Raw genomic sequence first — 24499 nt, forward strand, 5'->3', positions numbered from 1 at the left:
AAAATTTCCTTCTCCAGCAGCTAACAATAACAAAACCAAAATATTTTTCTTTAAGATTTATTTATTCATTTGAAAGTCAGAGTAACAGTGAGATTTCCATGATGGCCAGAGATGAGTCAGCCCAAAGCCAAGAGCCTCATCATGGTCTCCCAAATGGGTGGCAGGGACCCCAACACTTGGGCCAGCTTCCACTGCTTTTCCCAGGTACATTAGCAAGGAGTTGGATTGGAAGTGGAGCAGCTGGGATACAATCTGGCCTTATAAGAGGCTAGCATTACATATTGTGGTTTTACCCACTACACCACAATAGCCCCTAAACCAAAGTGTTTTAAACAAACACAGATTATTTTTTCTTTCTATCTCTTATGACTATAGGTCCATAAACAATTAGTTGGGGCTAATGATCCAGCTATTTAGTTTTGCTATGGGATAACCTGAGCTTGCTGTCTTTCTGTTCTATTCTTGGCACACCATTTTGCTGACTCATAGTCACAAAAATGGAAGCTCAAACTCCAGAAGAGCACTGAAAGCAAGAAAAAGGGAGGAAAGAGAAGATAGTGCTAGTTCATGGTCCCCAACATCTTTCAGCAAATTTCTACTTAAGTTTAATTGATCTGAGCACTATCACAAGAGCACATCAAAAGAGGCTGAGTCAGCAAACTACATCACACAGGCCAAATGCTTCCTGTTGTTTGCTTTTGTAAATATAGTTTTATTTGAATATAGCCACATATCATGTAAAAAAAATCTGTAGGCACCTTCATGGTGTATCAATGAGGTTGAATTTAAGATAAATCTCCTGACCCACAAAACCTAAAATACTGCTTTACACTTTAACAAAAATATATTTTATGACTCCAGTTTAGACCAATATTGATCCATCACATGCTACCGAAGTTCAGATGCCAGAAATAAATATTGGGAAGGTAATCCCGGCATTTGCCACACTGTTTGTTCTCAGATAACATTATTTGTTTGTTATCCCCATTTGTTAAAATTAAAAGAAACAGATGTCTTCATAAAGTTCTAACTCAAAGTCCTTGTTAGAATTAACTGAAACATGAGGATTCGTGAAATATTAACACAGTGCCTCCCACACAACGAAGATTCAATAATGTTAGGCTATTAGTACTATTCACATAAGATCTACTACATTAGCCTTTCACTTTTCTGAACTGCCACCTGAACTAGTTTGCTTTAGCAACTACTGAAAGTTATTTTCATTTAAATATTGTAATCCTATGAATTATACGTGCCTAACAGCCTTCCTTTTAGCAGATTATGATATATATGGGCTTGAAATCCCATTCCAAATAAATATAGACACAGAGACTGGTTAAATATTTTAGCACCCACAAATGGACTCAGGCATATTTATCAGATATTAGTTATATCAAGTGTAAAAGAACTCTTCACTTTTTTTTTTATATAGGCGGGACAGTGATTGGTCCATTACTGAAAATCATCTTTAAAGAAAATTCGTGCTCTATGGATCCTCTTCCTGGCATGTGGCAACTTTACAATAGGGTTCCTATCAGGCTTTGGATAAATATTTCAGCAAGTCACATTTAACCTATAGAGTTATCTTGAAAGCATGCTTCACAAAAGGGTATTTAAGTTCATAAGGCCAGAAAGTCTTATATAAAATTTCTTTGCTTGTACATATAGTCTTTATTCCTCATAGTCAATGAGAAAATATAATCTAAAATGTTATTTTTGAAATAAATGAAAATGTCCTATTAACAGGTCGCTATAAAAAGTTATTTTTTAAATACTAAAGCATAGTCACAGAAGGCTGAACTCTTCCACTGTATGATGTTTTTCAATGTACAATACTAAATTTCTGTATTAAAAAGACATGAAGATCTACCTTCACAACATAATTTGAAACACAGAGAAAAAAATGTTACATGCTGAGCAGTGAAATTGAATTTTTTTTCTTTTGCAGGAGACCTATCCATTTCATTCAAGTCTTACATATTTTTAACTTAAAAAAATAAAAATCTACAAAATATTTTGGTAAAAATCTGTGGAACTCTGTAGGGGTCCAGGGAGTAGAATGACATTATTTCCCTGTATTAGATGAATAACTCATCAATTGACTCCATCTCCATTTAACTCCAATGGAAAAATAACAGAAAGAGTTTTGTAAAAGTAATTTTCTATCCATTCCAATCTTCAGTGCTTTTTTTTAGAATTATTAATGAAAACCTAGATATGCTGAATAGAGATGCTCAGTAGCTTGAGGCTTGAGTCTAAATGTTTGGAGATGGCTGTCTTGTGCTGTGGGCAAATATTCATCATAAGTCAGGTAGCTATGAGAAGGCAACTTCATCAACAAAAAATTGACCTCACCAGAAATTTTGAAATCGAAAACCATCAAAGTCAGCATTGCCAGATGTCCTCAGAAACACTGTTATTTGGACATAATTCACCATGTACTCAAAAGAATTAACTGGTTTATTTGTCTCATCCTTGACAAACAAAAATTCTTAGGAATTCAAATATGTAGCATAAAACATAAAAATTTCCCAAGACATTTCTTGGCATTGAGACATTCAAGGATCACCCAAGGGCTGGTTTTCTTTACAATGCTAAGCAGCTTCATATCCATGGTGAAGAACACATTAATCTTTTGTAAATACTTATTATATATATTACCACTTTTGTAAATGTTTATAGATTAACATATTACCCTATTTTTAATATTTCTCCCAGTTTTGATGTATCCTCTGCATTATTTCCAGTATCTCTCTTCTTTCAGAGCACCTCCTCAATGGTACAGAATCTACAGCTCCTCTTTCTAAGAAGTTTCATTTATATTTTCTTTCTGCCAGCATCATTTTTAAAAATAAAGGTTTATTTATTTATTTGAAAGTTAGAGTTAGAGGGAGAGAGAGAGAGAGAGAGAGAGAGAATCTTCCATCCATGGGCTTATTCCCCAAATGGCTGCAAAGGCCAGGGCTGGGGCAAGTGGAAACCAGGAGCTTCTTCCTGGTCTTCCACATGAGTTACAGGGGACCAAGCACTTGACCCACCCTCCACTGCTTTTCCCAGGCCATTGGCAGGGAGCTGGATCAGAAGTTGAGCAGCCAGGACTAGAACTGGCACCCATATGGAATGCCTGTGTAGGAGCTAGTGTCTTTACCCACTATGCCACAAAGCTGGGCCTCCCCACCAGCATCTTGCAAACTTATCCATTGAACTATATCCAATTAACATACTTTAATTTCACTCACAAATCACTAATTTGTGCCTTTTCACTTGTTATTCTTCCATTGACATTCTTAAGTTCATATCCCAAATAATATGTCCCTAACAGTGAAATATCAGATATTGATAATGGCGGTGAGCAAAATATACCTGGGACAAGAGAGCATTCTTGACATATTGCCAATGATCAACTAGAGCTGTATAAACTAGTTATTCTGAAACTTGGATTTAAGAAAAAAGCTTAATTGAAGTATTTTTCATGTACACTGAAATTACCTACTTTAATTGTACAAACAACAATTTTAGTCAATTTACAGAGAAAACAATCCTGATTTTTAAATGAGATCACTGAAAATTCAATGGATGTCATAAATATGATGGATATGATTGATTGATTTATCCATAGTTGACAGTAGAGAAGTTTAAATAATTTAAAATGCTTATTCAAAGGGAAAAGTTTGTACTTGAAGGAAAAACCAAGTTTACTGTTTTCAATGTCATTAAAAATAGTAGAAAATAATTTTACCAAGAATGTATCTACTAATTCCATTTGCAAAACGAATGTATATTTTTTAAGTAAATAAGATAGTTACTTCTTTAAGTGGGCATTAATCCAGTGCCCCATAATAAAACTCTAGAAATTTCTTTTCTAGAGGCATGTCATAATGGTTGCAAAAATATAGGGCCCATCTATGTGGTCATCCAATGATTTCTAGGCAGAGTACTCTCTATGCTTTGTAAACTTAAATGATTCGGAGCTGGCAAAGAAAGATGGTAGAAATAAATGCAGCACTGGGAAATAGTTTTATGCGTCTTATAGGATCAAATTCTAATAAATTACGGTAATTTGAGTGCTACTAAGCAGAAAGCTTTTATTGGACGCAAAAGCTTTCTGCTGGAAAGAAGTAAAGATTACAAAGACTACGATTATTATGTATTCCACTTTTCCCATGTCTAAAAATCTGTGTCAGATACGTTATGTTAAAGAAGCAAACCACACTGGAAAATACTTCTACCTTCATATAGAGTGGCTTACACCTCTGCTGTCTCCTGACTGAAAACCAGTTGATTCAAAACCAATTTTAATGTTACTTGTGTTTTTAAAAGCTAATTTTGGACCTTTAAAACTATTTGTATATTAGATGGAATTTTGTTGTACATACCAAGACTAACCAAAAGCAAGTCTCATCATGGGATGAATTTATTCTTAGTCATTTTTAAAAGTTTTTTTTTTTGTTTTTGCAAGACAGAGTTACACAGAAGGAGACACACACACACACACACACACAGAGAGAGAGAGAGAGAGAGAGAGAGACAGACAGACAGAGAACTTCCATCCACTAGATCACTTCTCATGTGGCCTCAAGCAAGGAGGTTCATCCAGATCTCCCACACAAGTGTAGGGGCCCATGCTCTTGGGCCATCCTCCATGACTTTTCCAGGTACAGGGAGCTGGATCAGAAGTGGAGCAGCTGAGATTCAAATTGGTGTCTAAAGGTATGTTGGCATTGCAGGCAGTGACTAACCACAAAGCCACAAATCTGGTCCTATCATAATCATTTTAAGCCATGGTACTTGCAAAAAATCTATTTGATTAAATATTTCATGGTGAGGATTCATTCATTATTTGTCACAATGGTTGTGCTATTGGATAATGGTAGTTCTCATTAGAAATTATATAAAAGCAGTAGCTTAAAGACAATTTCATTTGTGATTAGACAATATAAGAGGAGTTTAAAAGGCCATGGAAAACAGTATAAAAAACAAGTTTATTTTGTTGCACAGGAATTTTGTAATCCGTGCATAGTTTTTTCATAACACAAATTTTTCATGAACTTTCCAATGACCTCCAACATTTATAGATGTCAAAATATTTACATCAAAAAAGTTTAACTTTTGAATTCATTTTTACTTTTTGGAATACCCAAATATATGCAATCTTTATATGTGCCTATCAAAAGTAAACATTTTAACACTGTGGATACAGGAAGACACAAAAATTATATGGCTCCTCTGAGAATTTACTGTCTGATAGTTAATCCAGTCCCCTTATCATTTTATTAGGAAATCCCAAAAAATTTTTCACTATTTCCTAATCAATTTTGGAGACTCATCTGGTCAATTCCAGACTCCAGTCTCTTCCACTCTCCAATTGGCCGCAACGGCAGGAGCTGCACCGATCCGAAGCCATGAGCCAGGAGCTTCTTCTGGGTCTCCCACGCAGGTGCAGGGGCCCAAGGACTTGGGCCATCCTCTACTGTTTCCCAGGCCATTAGCAGAGAGCTGGATCAGAAGTGGAGCAGCCAGGACTTGAACTGGTGCCCATATGGGATGCTGGTGCTTCAGGCCAGGGCATTAACCCACTCCGCCACAGTGCCGGCCCCTGGCATCATCCATTTCTACAGAAAACTGTAGATGTACCAAAACTGGAACCTATAGGCATACTTCAGCTTAGCCTTCTCCCAGTAACTGACTGAACAGATTTATTCGATAATCAACACACATCTACCTCCTTTCCATGCTGAAGGTCCACTATTTTTAAAAGACAAAAAGGTCCACTATTTTTAAAATATGTAATGTTGTTGAATTTAGCAAAGAATGTGAGGAATGAGATCAAAAGTTGACTAAGTCTAATTTTTGTCCAACAAGAAAAATTAAACATATTTTCATAACTATCAAAATTCACTTTACAAAGTACAATATAGAAAGATTACAGAATTTTGACCATAACATCCTAAAACTTATGTATATTATAGGCACAACATCAATAGTATTTCTGGAGAAAATTGTTTTTAATGTTCTCTTCATTCTCTTTTCACACTAAAAATTATTTTCATGAAAATTTTGTTCTTCCCACATCCATCATTCAGGCCTTTCCTTAAATAACATTTCTCATAGCAGTATTAGATCTTGTGAGTAACGTGGCACCCCCTGGCAAAATATAATGTATAGAATCATTATTCATAAGAATAATTATTGAGCATCATTTGTGTATAAGAAACTGTGCTGAGGGGTTCCAAGGTGGTGGAATAGCGACAGGGTGGTCTGCTCTAGGCTAGGCGAAGCTGATAGGAAAAAAGTAGAGAAAGTACACTCTCAGGGGACAGTTGCAGGGAAAACTGCAGTGGGAAGTCCTGAAAAAGCAGTGAAAATGGCCTGGACCTGTGTGAAAAGCAGACACGCAGCAACAAACACAGGTGGAACAAAGGACCCAGCAGCCCGGATTTGGAGAAAGCACCCACTCTGGTGAGCACACTGAGGTCAGAGTGCAGGGGTCAACATCACTGTTGACACAGCTAGAGGGAGAACCTAGTGGACTGCACTGTCTTTGAGTCTGGGCTGGAAATCTCAGGGGAGAGAAGCAACCGCTCACCCAGAAAAAAAAAAAAAAAGGAGTGTGTGTGTGTGTGTGTGTGTCTGTCTGTCTCTCTCCCCTTCACCTCCCCCCTCCACATCAGTAACCTGCAGCCAGCTGCCATTTTGGACATAAGCTGCTCCAGCTCTTTTGTGTGAACTCAGCAATGAGCAGGGACAACCATGTTGGCAACAACCTGTTGGCAGGGGCAACCATGGCAGCCTGATGGACTAGGCAGGGACTGTCTCCACCTTGTTAGCAGGGCAACAGTAGTGGCTCCACTGCACCCACCTGGTGGGTGGCAGGGGGAGCCATCCTGACAGAAAGTGTGGGCCCAGCACAATGGTGAAACAAACGGGGCTGCAGCCTGTGGCTGGTGAATATTGTGCATGCCTGTGATCCAGGGATTCTGGCAGAGGGAAAAAAATCTACAATCCCCAACGCCTTTGAGTCTGGCTGAGAGGATCAGGCTCGATGTGCCTGGGCAGAACACACACAGGCAGCAGCTCTGGGAACCCCTCAGTCTCCCTGTGGACAGGACAGGCTAACAGGGAGCAGTGAATCCTCTTGCAATCCTTGAAACTGGGAGGCTTGGGTGTAATGACTATGAAAATACTGCAACTGCATGAAAAGGTGCAGGGTGTAGCTGCATGCGGCTCCACACACATGGAACCCCTTGGTTGCCTCTGAAGGCTCAATACAGCAGGAACCATTCACAGTGAGGACTGTGCAGATAATTTGTGTGGTTCAGTGGCAGCACAGACACACTGGGGGGCTAACACTCAGGCACTGTTCAGCATGGAGAGAGGAGGTGTGTGGGTGACAACAACAACAGAGGTGACCATTCTCCCCACTTCTGTTAAAAGGAGGAGATATACCATGCCCAACTTGGGTGTCACCCTGGATTCTCACTCCTTCCTAGAGCACTGACCAGAGCTCCTGGCCACACCCACCACACACTTCTTGGTATTCAACAAAGAAAAGATATTCCACTAAGCCACAGAGGCATAGCTCAAAGATAAAACCATCAGAGGGAAAAAAACAAAACATTGAGTAGCTCCACAGATGGCTAAAAATAAATGCAGAAATTCAAGAAATAAGAATAAGGAAGAGGCCAGCGCCCCAGCTCACTAGGTTAATCCTCTGCCTTGCGGCGCCGCACACCGGGTTCTAGTCCCAGTCGGGGCGCTGGATTCTGTCCCGGTTGCCCCTCTTCCAGGCCAGCTCTCTGCTGTGGCCAGGGAAGGCAGTGGAGGATGGCCCAAGTGCTTGGGCCCTGCACCCCATGGGAGACCAGGATAAGTACCTGGCTCCTGCCATCGGATCAGCGCGGTGCGCCGGTCGCAGCGTGCCGGCCGCGGTGGCCATTAGAGGGTGAACCAACAGCAAAAGGAAGACCTTTCACTCTGTCTCTCTCTCTCACTGTCCACTCTGCCTGTCAAAAAATAAAAAAAAATAAAAAATAAAAAAAGAATAAGGAAGAGACCATGACCACCCCCCGACAAAGGAACACAGTGACATTTCAATATTATATGTGAAGATGAAGAGATTCAGGAAATCCTGGAAATGGAATTCAAAAGATTAATTATAGGATTACTCAAAAGCAATCAGAAGCAAATCCATGAACCAAAGAAACCATAAATGACATGAATGAAAATTTATCCCATGAAATTAAAATTTTAAAGAGAAATCAAAATGAAATTAGAAATTAAGAATTTAATAGATCAAATAAAAATGCAGTGGAAAACCTTAATGGCAGACTTGGTGAGGCAAAAGAAAGAATATCTGAAATAGAAGAAAAATCTTTGGAAATTATATAGTCAGACAAAAAAAGAAAAAAAGCAAGAACAAAGTAGAAAACATAAAAACAATGTTGGACATTTATGGGATACTATCAAACTACACAATATATGGGTCAGGGGAGTTCTTGAAGGTATGGGAAGAGAGAATGAACTAGAAAACCTATTTAGAAAAATAATTATAGAAAACTTCCCCAATTTGGAAAAGAAAGGGATGTCCAAGTACAGGAAGCACATAAAACTCCTAATGACCAGAAACTATCTTCATCATGACACATTGTAGTCAAACTTTCAAGAGTAAAACATACAGAAAAAATTCTAAAATGTGCATGAGAGAAATACTAGATTACTTTCAGAGGATCTCCAGTTAGACTCCCAACTGACTTCTCATCAGAAAACCTACAGGCTTGAAGGGAATGATGAAATACATCCAAGTCTTAAGAGCAAAAAACTGTCAACCAAGAATACTGTACCCTGCAAAGCTCTTGTTTATAACTGAAGGTGAAATAAAGGCCTTCCATAACAAACAGAAATTGAAAGAATTTGTCAACACTTGCCTTATCAAAGATGGTTAAGGATATGCTACATGCAGAAACAGAAAGATAATCATCATTATGAAATATATGAAAGCAGAAAATCCTCCTGTAAAACTATAAAAGAAATCCAAAGTAGGGGCCAGTGTAGTGGCTCACTTGGTTAATCCTCTGCCTGTGGCACCAGCATCCCATATGGGCGGGTACCAGTTCTAGTCCCGGCTGCTCCTCTTCCAGTCCAGTTCTCTGCTGTGACCTAGGAGGGCAGTGGAAGATGGCCCAGGTGCTTGGGCCCTTGCACTCACATGGGAGACCAGGGAGAGGCACCTGGCTCCTGGCTTCGGATTGGCACAGCACCAGCTGTGGCAGCCATTTGGGGAGTAAACCAATGGAAGAAAGACCTTTCTGTCTGTCTCTCTCTCTCACTTTCTATATCTCTACCTGTCAAATTAAAAAAAAAAAAGAAAAGGTTACCCAAAAAAAGAAATCCAAAGTAAACAATAGGATTATTTATGGAAAAATGACAGGGACAAGTCATTATTTATCAGTAGTCACTTTGAATGTAAATGGCCTCAACTCTCCAGTTAAAAGATGCAGACTGGCCAAATAGATTAAAAAACAAGACCCATCTATTTGCTGCTTACAAGAAAATATCTCATAAACAAAGATACCTACAGATTGAAAGTGAAAGGATGGAAAAAGATATTCCATGAGGACAGAAAGTATAAATGGGCAGGTAAAGCCAACCTAATATCAGCAAAATAGACATTAACACAAAAACTGCTAGAAAGAGACAGGGAAGGGTACTCCATAATGATTAAGGGATCAATTCAACAGGAAGATGTGACTATAATAAATGTATATGCAATGAAATATAGGGCACCTAGCTATTTAAAATAAATGTTCATGGATCTAAAGGAAGACATGGACTCCAGTACAATGGTCATGGGGGACTTCAACACACCACTTTCATCAATGGACAGGTAACCAGATGGAAAAATCAATAAAGAAACAACAAAGCCATTCGAAACTATAGACCAAATGGACCTAACTGATATCTACAGAACTTTTCACTCATAGTTGCAGAATACACATTTTTCTCATCAGTGCAGAGATCTTTCTCTAGGATAGATCATATATTAGGCCATAAAACAAGTCTTGGCAAATTCAAAAAAATCAAAATTATACCATGCATCTTCTCATATCACAACGGATAGAAGCTGGATAGAATTCAACAATTGCTAGAATATGCAAACATACAGAGACTGAAAAAGATGCTCCTGAAGGAACAGTAAATAATAGAAGAAATCAAGAGTAATAAAAAATTTATGGAAGTTAATGAAGACATACATCATACCTAAATTTTCTGGTTACAGCAAAAACAATGTTAAGAGGCAGTTAGTGCCCACATCAAGAAAATCCAAAGGTACAAAATAATAAGCTATCAATACATCTCAAGAATCTAGAAAAAAATAACAATGCAAACCACAAATTATTAGGAGGAAATAAATAATTAAAATTAGAGAATAAATAAAATTGAAACCAAAAAGTTACAAAAGATCACTGAAATGAAGTGTTGATTTTTTTAAAAAATAAACAAAATTGACACACCATTTACCGAACTAACCAAAAAAAGAGGGAGAAGTCCCAAATCAATAAAATAACAGATTCAAAAGGAAATGTAACAACGTATACCACAGAAATAAAAAAATCATCAAAAGTTACTACAAAGAGCTGTATGCCAACAGATTGGGAAATCTAGAAAAATTGGATTCCTGGATACATAACAAACTACCAAAATTGAGTCATGAGAACACAGAACTCAAAAAGATCAACAACAAAGACCAAAATTGAATCAGTAGTATAGACCCTCCCAACAAAGAAAAGCTGAGGACCAGAAAGTTTCATTGCCAAATTATACCAGACATTAAAATAAGAATTAATTCCAATTCTTCTCAAGCTTCAAAACAATTGAAAGGGAGGGTATCTTCCAAACTCCTTCTATAAAGCCAGCATTGCTTTAATTCCTAAACCAGAAAAAAAAAAAAAAAAGAGAGAGAAAGAGAACTATAGACCAATTTCCCTGATGAAAATCCTCAACAAAATACTAGCCAATCAAATCCAGCAACACATCAGAAATATCATCTACCCTGACCAAGTGAGATTTAGCCCTGGTATGCAGAAATGGTTCAACAGCTTCAAATCAATAAGCATGATACATCACACTGACAAATTGAAAAACAAAAACTATATGATTATCTCAATAGAAGCAGTGAAAGAATTTGATAAAATACAAAACACTTTCATGATCAAAATCTTATGCAAATTGGGCAGAGAAGGAACATTCATCAACATAATCAAGGCAATCGGGCCAGTACTGAGGCATAGCTGCCTGAAATGTCAGCATCCCATATGGGCACCGGTTTGAGTACTGGCTGTTCTACTTCAAATCCAGCTCTCTGTTGTGACCTGGGAAAGCAGTAAAAGATGGCACAAGTCCTTGGGTCCCTGCTCCCACATGGGAAACCCAGAAGAAGTTCCTGGCTCCTGGCTTCTGATTGGCACAGCTCTGGCCATTGTGATCATCTGGGGAGTGAACCAGATGATGGAAGACCTCTCTCTCTCTGCCTCTGCTTTTCTGTAACTCCACCTTTAAAATAAATAAATAAATAAATCTTTTTTTAAAAAAATCAAGGCAATCTATGACAAACCCATAGCATCTTATTGAATGGAGAAAAATTGGAGGCATTCATACCAAGATCTGTAACCTGACAAGGATGCCCCATCTCACCATGACTATTCAATATAATCCTGGAAATTTTACTATAGCCACTGGCAAGTAAAAGAAATCAACATGATATAAATTCAGAAGGAGGAAGTGAAACAATTCCTATTTGCAGATGACATGATTCTGTTTATAGGGGATCCAAAAGACTCCACTGAGAGACTATTGGAAATCATAAAAAAGTTTGGTAATGTGGCAGGATATAAAATCAACAAAAATCAATAGGCTTTGTATACACAGACAATGTCATAGCTGAGAAAGAACGTTCAAGATCAATCCCATTCACAACACACAAAAAAATAAGTATCTTGGAATAAATCTAACCAAAGACTTCAAAGATCTCTATAATTCTATGATAAAACTACAAAACATTAAAGAAAGAAATAGAAGAAGACATTAAAATGTGGAAAAATTTCCCATGTTCATGGGTTGGAAGAATCAATATCATAAAATGACCATATAACGGAAATGAATTTATAGATTCAGTGCAATCCCCATCAAAATACCTACAACATTCTTCTCAGATCTAGAAAAAAAATGATACTAAAATTCATATGGAAACACAAGAAACTCCAAATGGCTAAAGCAATCTTAAACACAAAAAGAAAGCTGGAGGCATTTCAACACCAAATCTCAAGACATACTACAGTGCAGTTATCATCAAAATAGCCTGGTACTGGCACAAAAACAGATGTGTAGACCAATGGAAGAGAATAGAAAATCCAGAAATCAATCCATGCACCTACAACGAACTTATCTTTGTCAATAAGTGTAATTCAATACCTGCAGCAAAGACAGTCTCTTCAACAAATGGTGCTTTCTCTGCATCTATTGAGATAATCATATGTTTTTTTCTTCTGCAGTTTGTTAATGTGATATATCACATTGATTGATTTGCAAACATTGAACCATCCCTGCATACCAGGGAAAAATCCCACTTGGTCTGGGTGGATGATCTTTCTGATGTGTTGTTGCATTCTATTGGCCAGAATTTTATTGAGGATTTTTGTGTCTATGTTCATCAGGGAAACTGCTCTGTAATTCTCTTTCAATGCTGCATCTTTTTCAGGCTTAGGGATTAAGGTGATGCTGGCTTCATAGAAAGAATTTGGGAGGATTCCCTCTTTTCCGATTGTTCTGAATAATTTGAGGCAATTTTGGGGACAGAGCAACATTCGGCCAGTGGCTTTTGTGCACAGTTGTGATCTAGAGATTCTAATGAAGAGAACTGCAGTCCCCATTGACTTTGAGCCTGGCTGGATGTGGTGGGGGCAACCATGTAGGACAGTAAAGTGCCTGCAGCCTCCAAGAACCAAGATGCCTAGGTGGAGCTGTCTCCAGGAACATCCATGTCTCTGTTGACTGAACAGCCTGGCAGGGCTGAGAGAACCCTCTGTACCCAGTGACTGTGAGGGACTCGTGTGCTAAAACCATCAGGATCTGGTGGTTGCATGAGAGGGTGCACAGTGTGGCAGGGTCTCTGAGCAATCACTTAGTACAGCACCACAGGCTTGGAGCTCCTTGGTTGTCTTGAGCAGAGTATTGCAGTGGGAACTATGATCACAATGAGAACTGCACAGATCATTTGTGCAGTTTATCCAGTGGTGAAGATACACGGGGGCTAACACCCAGGCATTGGATATTAGCCTAGTGAGCCACGGTGCTGGCCTGCAACACTGTTTTTAAGTTTTCTATTTTCTTCTTGTTTTTTTGTTTTTGGTCTGAATGTAAGATTTCTAAAGATTTGTCTTCTAGTTTGGATATTCTTTCCACACCTAAGACCCATATGTTGGGTCATTTGATAGTATCCATAAATTATTATTCTTTCCACACCCAACTTGTATATTACCCTGGATATTCACCCCACACCAGAGCAGTGACCAGAGTCACAACACCACACAACTCTTGATATTCACTGAAAGTGTAGCTGTTCCACTAAACTACATAGGCATAGTTCAAGGTAAACACCCTCAGTGGAAAAAACAAAGATCAACTCCGCAAATGCCTAGAAATAAATTCAAGAAACAAGAATAAGGAAGACACCATGACCCCCCCTAAAGGAACACAACAACATTTCAATATTAGAATTTGAAGATGAAGAGATTGAGGAAATGCCAGAAATACAATTCAAAAAATTAATCATAAGATGACTCAAAAACAATCAAAAGCAAATCCACAAACTAAATAAACCTGTACATGACATGAATAAAAATGTTTCCCATGAAATTGGGATTTTAAAGAGAAATCAAAATGAAATTTTAAAAGTGAAGAATTCAGTAGATCAAATAAAAAATGCAGTGGAACACCTTAACAGCAGACTTGGTGTGGTAGAGGAAAGAATATCCAAACTAGAAGACAAATCTTTAGAAATCTTACATTCAGACCAAAAACAAAAAAACAAGAAGAAAATATAAAACTTAAAAACAGTGTTGCTGGCCAGCACCGTGGCTCACTAGGCTAATCCTCCACCTGTGGCACCGGCACCCTGGGTTCTAGTCCCGGTTGGGGTGCCGGTTCTGTCCTGGTTGCTCCTCTTCCAGTCCAGCTCTCTGCTGTGACCCGGGAAGGCAGTGGAGGATGGCCCCGGTCCTTGGGCCCTGTACCCGCATGGGAGACCAGGAGGAAGCACCTGGCTCCTGGCTTTGGATCGGCACAGCACGCCAGCCGTAGTAGCCATTTGGGGGGGGTGAACCAACGGAAGGAAGACCTTTCTGTCTCTCTCTCTCTCGCTGTCTAACTCTGCCTGTTAAAAACAAACAAACAAACAAACAAACAAACAAAAAAACAGTGTTGCATGGGCCAGCACTGTGACATAGCCGGTTCAGCCACCATCTGCAGTGCCGGCATCCCATATGGGCGCTGAATCAAGTCCTGGATGCTCCACTTCAAATCCAGCTCTCTGCTATGGCCTGGGAAAGCAGTAGAAGATGTCCCAAGTCTTTGGGCCCCTGCTCCCACGTGGGAGACCTGGAAGAAGCTCTTGGCTCCTGGCTTCAGATCAACACAGCTCCGGTCATTGCAGCCATCTGGGGAGTGAACCAGTGGATGTAAGACCTCTCTCTTTCTCCTCTCTCTCTCTCTTTCTACCTCTGCCTTTCTGTAACTCTGCCTTTCAAATAAATAAATATTTTTTAAAAAACAGTGTTGGAAATTTATGGATACTATCAAATTACCCAACATATGGGTCTTAGGAGTTCCTAAAAGAGTTATCTATACCCCCATGTTTATTACAGCTCAATTTACAATAACTCAGGTTGTTGAAATCTTTACTTAGTATAGAATTGGTCTTCTGTGTACAAAGTTAATTGAAAATAAATCTTAATGGAGAATGGGACTGGCAAGCAGAGAAGGAGGAGGAGAAGGGGCGGGGGGGAGGCAGGTATGGTGGGAACAATAGCTATATTCCTAAAGTTGTACTTGCAAAATTTGTATTCCTTGAAAAATAAATTTAAATAAATAAATAAAATAAGAAAATAGCTCAGATATGGGTTCAACCTAGATGTCCATAAACTGAAGAATGGATAAAGAAATTATGGTATATATACACTTTGAAATACTACATAGTGGTAAAAAATGAAATCCTGTAATTTGTAACAAAATGAATGCAATTGGAAACCATTATACTTAGTGAAGTAAGCCAGTCCCAAAAAGACAAATACCATATGTTCTTTCTGTTGTAACCAGTAGTATATCTAAAAGGTAATTTATAGCAGTGAAATTGACAGTCTGTGATGCAATGATTTTGAATAACCCTTGTTTTTACTGTTGAGGAACAATGTTTTTTGTTTATTTGCTTTTGGTTTTGTTTTCTTTTCTTCATAATATTGTTGAACATAATATTGTTGAACTCTCCTGTTAGTGCAGGGTTAATTCTATGGGTATAAAGTTAACTAAAAATAAATCTTTGTAAAAAAAATAAAAATGAAAATTGGTGGGAGTATGGGCAGGAGGGAGGTAGATAGGTAGAACCACTTTGTTCCTAACTTTGTATATGAAATGCATGAAGCTCCTATTCCTTACATAAAATTTTACAAAAGGAAAAAAAAAAGAAACTGCTGACTCTTGGGCTGGATACAAAGGTAACAAAACATCCTCCCTTACACCAGGAAGCTTAACATCTCCTAGGGAAGAAGAGACAGTACCCAAACAAATTTCAGTGGAGGGGGCCTGGCATTGTGGAGTGGAGGGTTAAGCTATTGCTTGCAACATTGGGTTGCCAGTTCAAGTCCTGGCTGCTCCACTTTCCATCTGCCTCCAATCCAGCTTCCTGATAATGCAAATACTGGGATGATTAAACTTCTTGGGTCCCTGCTACCTGCATGGGAGACCTGGATGGAGTTCCTGGTTTGGACTTGACTGTTGTGGGCATTTAGGGAGTGAACTAGAGGATGGAAGATCACACTCTTTCTCTCTGTCTCTCTCTCTGTCTCTGTCTCTCTCTCTCTCATAAATACAAATAAATAAATTGACTTGAAATAAATTCCAGACCCAAGTGATTTGCAGTAAGTGTCCTGTGAGTGGGACAAAGTGGCTTCGCAGAGCGGTGTTGTCACTGCTTCTGGAAGGGGATGTCATCTTATCTTTCCTTTTGTAAATCACTAATAGGTTGAGTTATGTCCAAAAATAGCACTTTTATTCATCCAATTATCAAAAAAACCATAAATGGAAAGAATAATGTCAAGAATCACTTTCTGGGGCCAGCACTGTGGCGCTGCGAGTTAAAGCCCCAACCTGCAGCGCCGGCATCCCATATGGGCTCCGGTTCGAGTCCCGGCTGCTCCACTTCCAATCCAGATCCCTGCTAGTATGCCTGGAAAAGCAGCGGAGGATGGCCCGGGTCTTTGGGCCCCTGTATCCATGTGGGAGAACTGGAAGAAGCCCCTGGCTCCTGGCTTCAGATCAGCTCAGCTGCAGCCATTACGGCCATTTGGGGAGTGAACCAGTGGATGGAAGACCTCTCTCTCTCTCTGGCTCTACTTCTCGCTGTAACTCTGTCTTTCAAATAAATAAAATATCTTTTAAAAAAAAAAAGAATCTCTTTCTAATACTATTTACAAAGAGTTTTATATTAAAAATTTTTAGAAATACAGACACTTTCAATTTCCAAGTTGTCAAGAATAAAGATTTCATAACTGCCATTTATACTTGGTCCAGGCATATAAGCAAATGTATAACTGTGCAGTCTTCATACTGTCTTGATGAACTCAGTTTCCAGAATGTAAATCTACAACCAATTCTCTGTAGAAATGGAAAAAAACTGTGCAGCATTCTACATAAGCCTTCTCTATAGTTTTCCTTCCCTTCCTTCAACCTATCCCCAGAGATCTCACTCTGTATTTATTCAATTACTGTTGTCATCTTCCATAAACCACTCTCTTTATAAGTCTCCTTATATCATTTCTAAACTTCAAAGACAACACATGACATATTAAAATTCTAAGAGCTTCTGTGCCCCCGAAAAGGTCACAATCATCATTAAACTACATTATGTATCATTTTTAAAACTACATTTGTATTTCAACACCTTCAAATGAATCCTATAGAAATCTTCATATACAAATAAAAACATTTACGACATTGTTATAATATTTAAAAATTTTTATAAGAAAATAGTTACTTATTGTGTTTAACACATGTTGTAAACATTAGACCAAAATAGGTAAGCAGTTGGCTCAGAGTTCAGGCATTACTTGTGATGCCCACATCTCAAACTAGAGTGCTTGGGTTGGAATTCAATCTCCACTCTCCATTTCAAAATTTCTGCTAAATTTATACCCTGGGAGGCAGCAGGTTATAACTCAAGTGCTTGGGTCTTGGACACCCACATGAGAGACTCAGGCTGAATCCCATGCTCCAGGATTTGGCCTGGCCCAGCCTTGGCTGTTGGAGGCAGTTGGGGCATGGCCAGAGGATAGAAAAATCTATCTCTGTCTCTGTGTTTCTCTCTGTCTCTCTCTATCATTCTTTACCTTTCAAATTAAATAAAATAACTTCAAAAAATTAGACAAATCTATATGTTGTTGGCACAGAACCATCTCCAAGACTAGAAAAATATGCATATTTTACAGAACTCTATGATCGTGTTCATTTGCATATGAAAGGCCAACAGGACACTTCCTAACCTGTTTTCACTGCTTTTCTGTGGGGAGGAGATTGGCATTGAGAGATAGGGTGAAAACGACTTTTTTTGCTTTGATATTTTCAGTTTTTGACAGTTTTGCACCAAGTATGTATTCACCATGTCATACCTTTTTTTAAAATGTGACTTTTCTCTTTTTTAAGATGTATTTATTTATTTATTTGAAAGTCAGAGTTACACAAAGAGAGGAGAGGCAGATAGAGAGAGAGAGAGGTCTTCCTTCTGATGGTTCACTCCCCAATTGGCCGCAATGGCCAGAGCTGCACCAATACGAAACCAGGAACCAGGAGCTTCTTCCTGGTCTCCCATGTGGGTGCAGTGGCCTAAGGACTTGGGCCATCTTCTACTACTTTCCCAGGCCATAGAAGAGAGCTGGATTGGAAGAGGAGCAGCCGGGTCTCGAACTGGCACCCATATGGGATGCCAGCACTTCAGGCCAGGGCATTAACCCACTGCGCCACAGCACCGGCTCCTAAAATATGATTTTCCTTAATGCAAAGATTTGTTTATGAATTTTTTTATTTATTTGAAAGGCAGAGTTACAGAGAAAGAAGGAGAGATGGGCAAGAGAGAGCTTTCATCTGCTGGTTCACTCCCCAAAAGCCTGCAACAACTTGGGCTGGGCCAGGCTGAAGCCAGGAGCCAGGAGCTTCATGTGGATCTCTCATATAAGTGGCAAGGGCCCAGAGACTTGGGCCATCTTCCACTGCTTTCCTAGGTGCATTTGAAGGGAACTAGATTGAAAGTAGAGCAGCCAGGACTCGAATCAGCACCCAAGTGGGATTTTGGCACTGCAGATGGTTGTTTTACACATTATGCTACAGCACCAGCCCCATGTCATGTCTCACAAATATTTAGAACACTTCCTTTGGAAGAAATCTAATTTACCAACAAAAGTTACAGTCTAGTTTTTGCAGATTAAGATCACCTCTGTTTTCAAAAGCTTAAAAATAAGAGTTGATGAAAATATTTAGAATTCAGAAGAATTTCAAAACAAAATTGTCTTCTTTTCACCCCATATTTTTCTAGTTCCCTATATTTGAGGAGAATTTCTCAATTTGAGTTGAATTCAGGAATTAAGAGTAATGATTAGGGTATGGTCAGGCTGACTGGAAAAATGGGGGTTTGTTTTAGAAAGGTAGGTACAGTTGGAAATTTACTTCTTAAAACAGCTTACAAAGTCTTTGGGAGTTTTAAAATCTGTTCAGAAACTTGTACCTTTAAGAATCCAGGGTATACAGGTTGGATGAAGGACATTAAGAGAAAAAAAATAGTGCAGAAGAAAGTAGGACTGAAATTTAGAGATTTTTTAAGGCAGCTATTTTATTAATGATTTATTTTAACAAATAAGTCATCATTTAACTTATTGCTAAAATTGAAAACATGGCCTTTTTAGAAGTCCATTTCTGCATCTTCCCCATCTGTCTCAAGGACTAAGTGACAGCGACATGCATCATAACAAGGCATCACCATTTTGCAAGGGTCATTGCCTTAACTTCCAGACAAGGCATTTAAACAAGCAAACCTATCTTCAAGGCCAGCCAACCTTGAAAATCTTTGTACTCATCTTCCACATGACTACCACATGGCTGCTATATAACCACCACCTACTATGATCTGAGTAGTTCTAGCAAAAATACCAAGGCCAACATCAGTCTTTTCCCTCTTTTGTTGGGTATCTTTACAATAAGCACACACTTTCACTCTGTTCATTAGTTCTTCTATTAGCACACACACACATAGACACACAGACACACAGACATGCACATACAGAGAGAGTCCTGGTAATCATAAGGATTTGGAAAGTTTAGATATTCCTGGTATAAGCTTGAGACTAACTGGATGACTTAATTGTATTTTTATCAACATTAGAACACTTAGAGAAGAAGAAAAGGAAAGTTCATGCTATTTTGTCCCATTATGAAATTAAGATCTTTTACAAATACTAAAACCTGATCAATTCAACTCATTTTTGACAACTTCATGGTCTGGTGAGGTAGGAAACAGTGAGATTATGCACATTTCTTACTGTCTGTCAATATTGTAAGCAGAACTTATACCCATGAATTCTTACAAATAACCAATAACTATTTAATACAAAAACTAAAAACATTTAAAAATGAATTTCTAAAGCTAACCTGATTTTTCCTTAAGGCAGGGTTGAAGAGAACGGATTCTTTTGGCCATCAATCAGCCTCTCAACACAAAGACCAGGTACCAACTTCACCAACTGAAATCAATCCCTCTATTCCCAGGAAAGGAGATAGTGATGAGATGGGTGTTACCACTCTTTATGTAACATTCTGGAAGACACACTATTGGGTCTGAGTCATCATGAGTGCAGAGCCTGAAACAAACATGTAAAACATGAAAAAAATGTAAAAAACAAACATGTAAAAACAAACATGTAAAACTAGTTTTGAACTTTAAATCAACCCTTAATATGCACAAGAATGCAATTCAACAAATGCTTCGTAATCACCTTAACCTTTTTATTATTAGATTATTCTTTACCTTGTGACACAGTTTTTCAAAAGTACTCTGCAGTTTATGTTGCAGACATTGCCTTTCCCACCCAAAAAAAAGGCTGATACAGCTCCAATATTTCCAGCTGGAATCTCTATTAAGTAAAAACATTGCAGATTTTAAAGATATATTTTATTTACATGAAAGGCAAAATGACAGAGAGTGGGGAAGACAGAGGAAGACATCTTCCATCCACTGGTTCACTCCTCAAATTGCTACCATCGCTAAGGCTGATCTAGGCCAAAGCCAGGAACCTTGAATTCCCTCCTGGTCTCCCATGTGAGTGGGAGGAACTCAAATACTTGGACCATCTTCTGTTGCCTTCTCAGGCAGGTTAGCAAGGAACTAGATGGGAAGCAGAGCAGCAAGGACTCAAACCAGACTTCTGATATGGGATGCCAGTGTCACAGGTGGCAGCTTAACTTGCTGTGCCACAACACTGACCCCTACAGTATTTTTTCAAGGTTGGTACAGAGAAGAACCCATCAAAGCACCTCTAAGTCTCTCCTTGGTGACCCTGAGTTTTAAAATTATGGTCTAAAATGTAGTAACTGGAATTCACAAAGGAAGGTTATTGAAACAACATGAATTTGAGACTACTTCCACACTGTCATAGCGAGCCTGTTAACTCACAAAACTTCCAGAGAACATAGTCCAGTTCACAAAGTAACACTGACAGAAATAAGATTTGAGAAAAACATCCTTAAACCTTCCCCTGAGAATCAAACTCCAAAATGCAAAGAGAACTGATCTTCCTTGTGAACCACGTGTATCATAACAGAAAAGCTCCAACAACATGTTTTCCCTCTTAAGGGATTTAGTCCAGACTTCAGAGTGATTAAATTGGTAGGTGTTTATTTAAGAAAAAATTAGGAAAATATAACTTTGAACGTCATCTACGTCAAAAATGAAATTTTGTCATCTATTTTATTCATTTATATTCAGTTAATCAAACAAATTTAAGTTTCTTAACAGCAAATGGTAAGAAAGTCTGTCAAAATAAACATTTAACTTAATTGATGGGCTAAGTAGCCAATAAAAACAGAGAACTAATTATCTTAAAAAATAAACAGACCTCTAAGTCAATACATGTTTATACATGCAAGCTGGTGGAAGAGAACAAAAATGTTTCAGTCAGCAAGCATGAGCTGCCCTGATTGAGATTTCTTAGTCTTCAAAAAAATGTAGTCCACTATGTCCTCAGATAAATTTCCAAAGAGAGCCAACTCACTTTAAAAACAAGCAGTCATTCTTTTTAACCTAAAGTAACTAAGGTGGCAAGTACATTTTACATACTCTAATGTAAATATATACACAAGTTTGTGGAAAATGCAAATTATGAAAAATATGTATAGATTTCAGTTTTCTCCATCAAAGTACTTATATAATTCCATTTTCCATCAACTTTTTAAAGTACCTTCATATAATTAACAACCAGAAAAACTTCTTTAGACAGTTTGTAACTTTTAAGAAAAGAAAAACCTCTAATGAATAAGCATTGAATATCTGCACACTATCAGAGGAAAATATTCTGCTTCACATATAACATAAAGTAGAAAAATTAATATGGCACATGAATAACATGCTTTTGTAAAATATTATTTCCATGTCTTAGATCCTATGGTATGTTGCAGATACTATAGAAAATATTTTTATTCATCACTAAAATACCCGGGTAGGAAATGCTAGTATTTATTCACCAAAATCTCAGTGAAAATTAGACCAAATAAGAGTGATGAATTAAAATTTTCAATGCATAAGCAATTTGTTCCCCTTAATTTTAAAATTACCATTAAATAACTCTATCAACCATGTTTTTTCATACAAATATTACTATTTCTCCTAAACTTCATCATCTTATAAATAGAAAAGGTCAAACCAGAAACAATTTTTAACTTCTCACAGTGTAGTCTTTTGTAAGGAGTACAATATCCTAAAAAGATTAGTTATTGCAATCAATTGTAAACTACCAAATAAAAATTATGCCAACATTTTTTAATTTTAATTTTAAACACCAGGAGCTGATTTCCACTCACCCACATAATGACTCTCACAAAACCTCCTCAATGGCTCATATGTTGGACAAATATCTGAACACACTACATTTGCCAACAAAGTTCTAACATCAACTTTATAAATGTCATGATCCTTAATGCTATTGTGGAATAAATGGAGAGTGTTCCTTGAGTCCATTTGGCTAAGATTGCAAGTGTACTTTGTTTCCCCAAGAGAAGAAAGAAGAGTAGTAAACCATTTTTGCAGAACGTCATTCTCCCACAACAGTTTATGAAAGAAACATCTGTGACAAGAATCACTAATGCTTTGCTCAAAGCCACAGTCGACAGTAAAAGAGCATTGCTAAAAGTGGCAAATCAATCCCATTCCGCCCTTCTCAGAGCATGACACCTAATTTGCTATGTATCACATGTATTTTCCTCACATGTGCTGAGAGACTGTGACACTGATGTCGTGGCTTTCGTCCAAGCCTCAGCTGAATAAACACTTGGGCCATACAGTGGGCAAACTGGCATCTTTTAAAACGTCTTCTGTCCCAGGCAAGTTAACTTCACCTCAGGGAAGCATTTTTCCAAGTTTTAGTTTGCAATTTGGGTGCATAAATGGAATCTCTGAACACTGTTTGGAAAACCTTAAATCACCTGACACACATAGAGTACGTTCTGTATTTTTTAGACCAGTTTTCTGGGTGTAATGCACTTTTTATTTGACTACATGAAAACATAGGCCAATCCAATAGACAAAATTGAGTAGCAGTATGTAAGGTCTTTAAACATATTACTACACTGCAGAACATGCTTCAAAAAAGAAGCAGAAGAGATCACCATATTACATAAGTCTGAAAGTGCACTATTGATTTTTTTAGCATATATGTTACAGACATACAAAATATATACTGAAACACAAATCTTCAGTGCTTGGCTGGATGAAAGTTGCATACTGAATGAATACACTTGTGACCAAGCAGCAGAACACCATCACCACCACAAAACCTTCTTACATTTCCTGGAAACAATTACAATAGTTTTTAAATTTGACACTAGAGTCTTTTTTTAATTTTTATATATTTTTTAATTTAATTGAAAGGCAAAGAGAGAGAGAGAGAGAAACAGAGACAGCAGTGTGGGGAGCAACTCGGACTAGGCTGTTACTGGAATTAAGACTTATTCTATGCATCTGCTCTCCCACAATATGGCGCTGAGAAGGGAGTAACAACTTCTACGCAGCTGCCTCTCGACAACTTGATTGACTGAACTGCAGGAGCTGATCCTGCTCCTGATTGGAGGAGAGCAGCGTACTCGGCGTGTGGGTAGCAGAGTTGGGATTGGTGAAGAGGACTATAAAGGAGGAGAGAGACAACATGCACCAGGAACACCTGAGGAACATCTGAGCAGCCCCCGAGAGAGCCGGCCGGCGGTGTGCCGCTCCCCTGCGGAAGTGGGGAAAGTGGCTAGGGGGAACCGCCCTTCCACGGAGGTGGAAGGGTCGGTAGCCAACCCGGGAAGAACCAGCAGCAAACCCGGGGAGGGCCGAGCAGACAAAAGAACAGCGCAGGGTCCTGTGTCATTCCTCCACGAAGAGGGGGAGCGACATAATGGTGCCGTGACTCGGATATGAAGCCTAGGCAGGGTTTAGTGTCGTTCCTCCATGAAGAGGGGGAGCGACACAGCAGTGGTCTTTCATTCGCTAGTTCATAGCCCCACATTCCTGCAACTGGATCCGGCTGAAGCCAGGAGCTTGGAATTGAATTCCAGTCTCCCACATTATTTGTAGAAACCCAAGTATTTGAGTTTTCACCACTGCCTTCCAGGGTGTGCATTAGCAGGAAGCTGAATGGAGTCAGGACTCAAGAGCAGTCATTCCGATATGGAATGTGGGCATCCCAAGCAACATCTTAATCACTGCTGGAAATACATGCCCCAACATCCTTAACTGATGGGAAAACATCACTTAAATTATATCAATCAAACAGTTAGAGTTCAAATAAAGAATATAGATGCATTCGGATCCTGTAGTTAATGAAGATACCTCTGTGTGTCTTCTGTGAAACTTCAAATGATTCTTTGCTATTTTTCAGTAATTAAGGAAGTCATCAATTACCACTGCTGTCAAATTACCCTTTTTTTAAAATCC

At 38.5% G+C, this 24499-nt stretch overlaps 1 long non-coding RNA gene across 7 annotated transcripts in view; it reads right to left on the bottom strand.

The window, feature by feature from the left end:
• Nucleotides 1-24499, bottom strand: part of LOC103350411 (uncharacterized) — a 335035-nt gene that overhangs the window by 124470 nt on the left and 186066 nt on the right. For 5 of the 7 annotated variants that reach the window (XR_011388163.2, XR_016232714.1, XR_016232712.1 and 2 more), the window contains exon 2: nt 19963-20171. The exons of the other annotated variants lie outside the window; for them this stretch is intronic. This is a non-coding gene — a long non-coding RNA (uncharacterized LOC103350411). The remainder of the gene's footprint in view (nt 1-19962; nt 20172-24499) is intronic. 7 annotated transcript variants of the gene reach the window in all.

This window comes from Oryctolagus cuniculus, chromosome 4 (assembly GCF_051225735.1).
Source record: "Oryctolagus cuniculus isolate XC-2025 breed Fujian yellow rabbit chromosome 4, ASM5122573v1, whole genome shotgun sequence".
NCBI lineage: Eukaryota > Metazoa > Chordata > Mammalia > Lagomorpha > Leporidae > Oryctolagus > Oryctolagus cuniculus.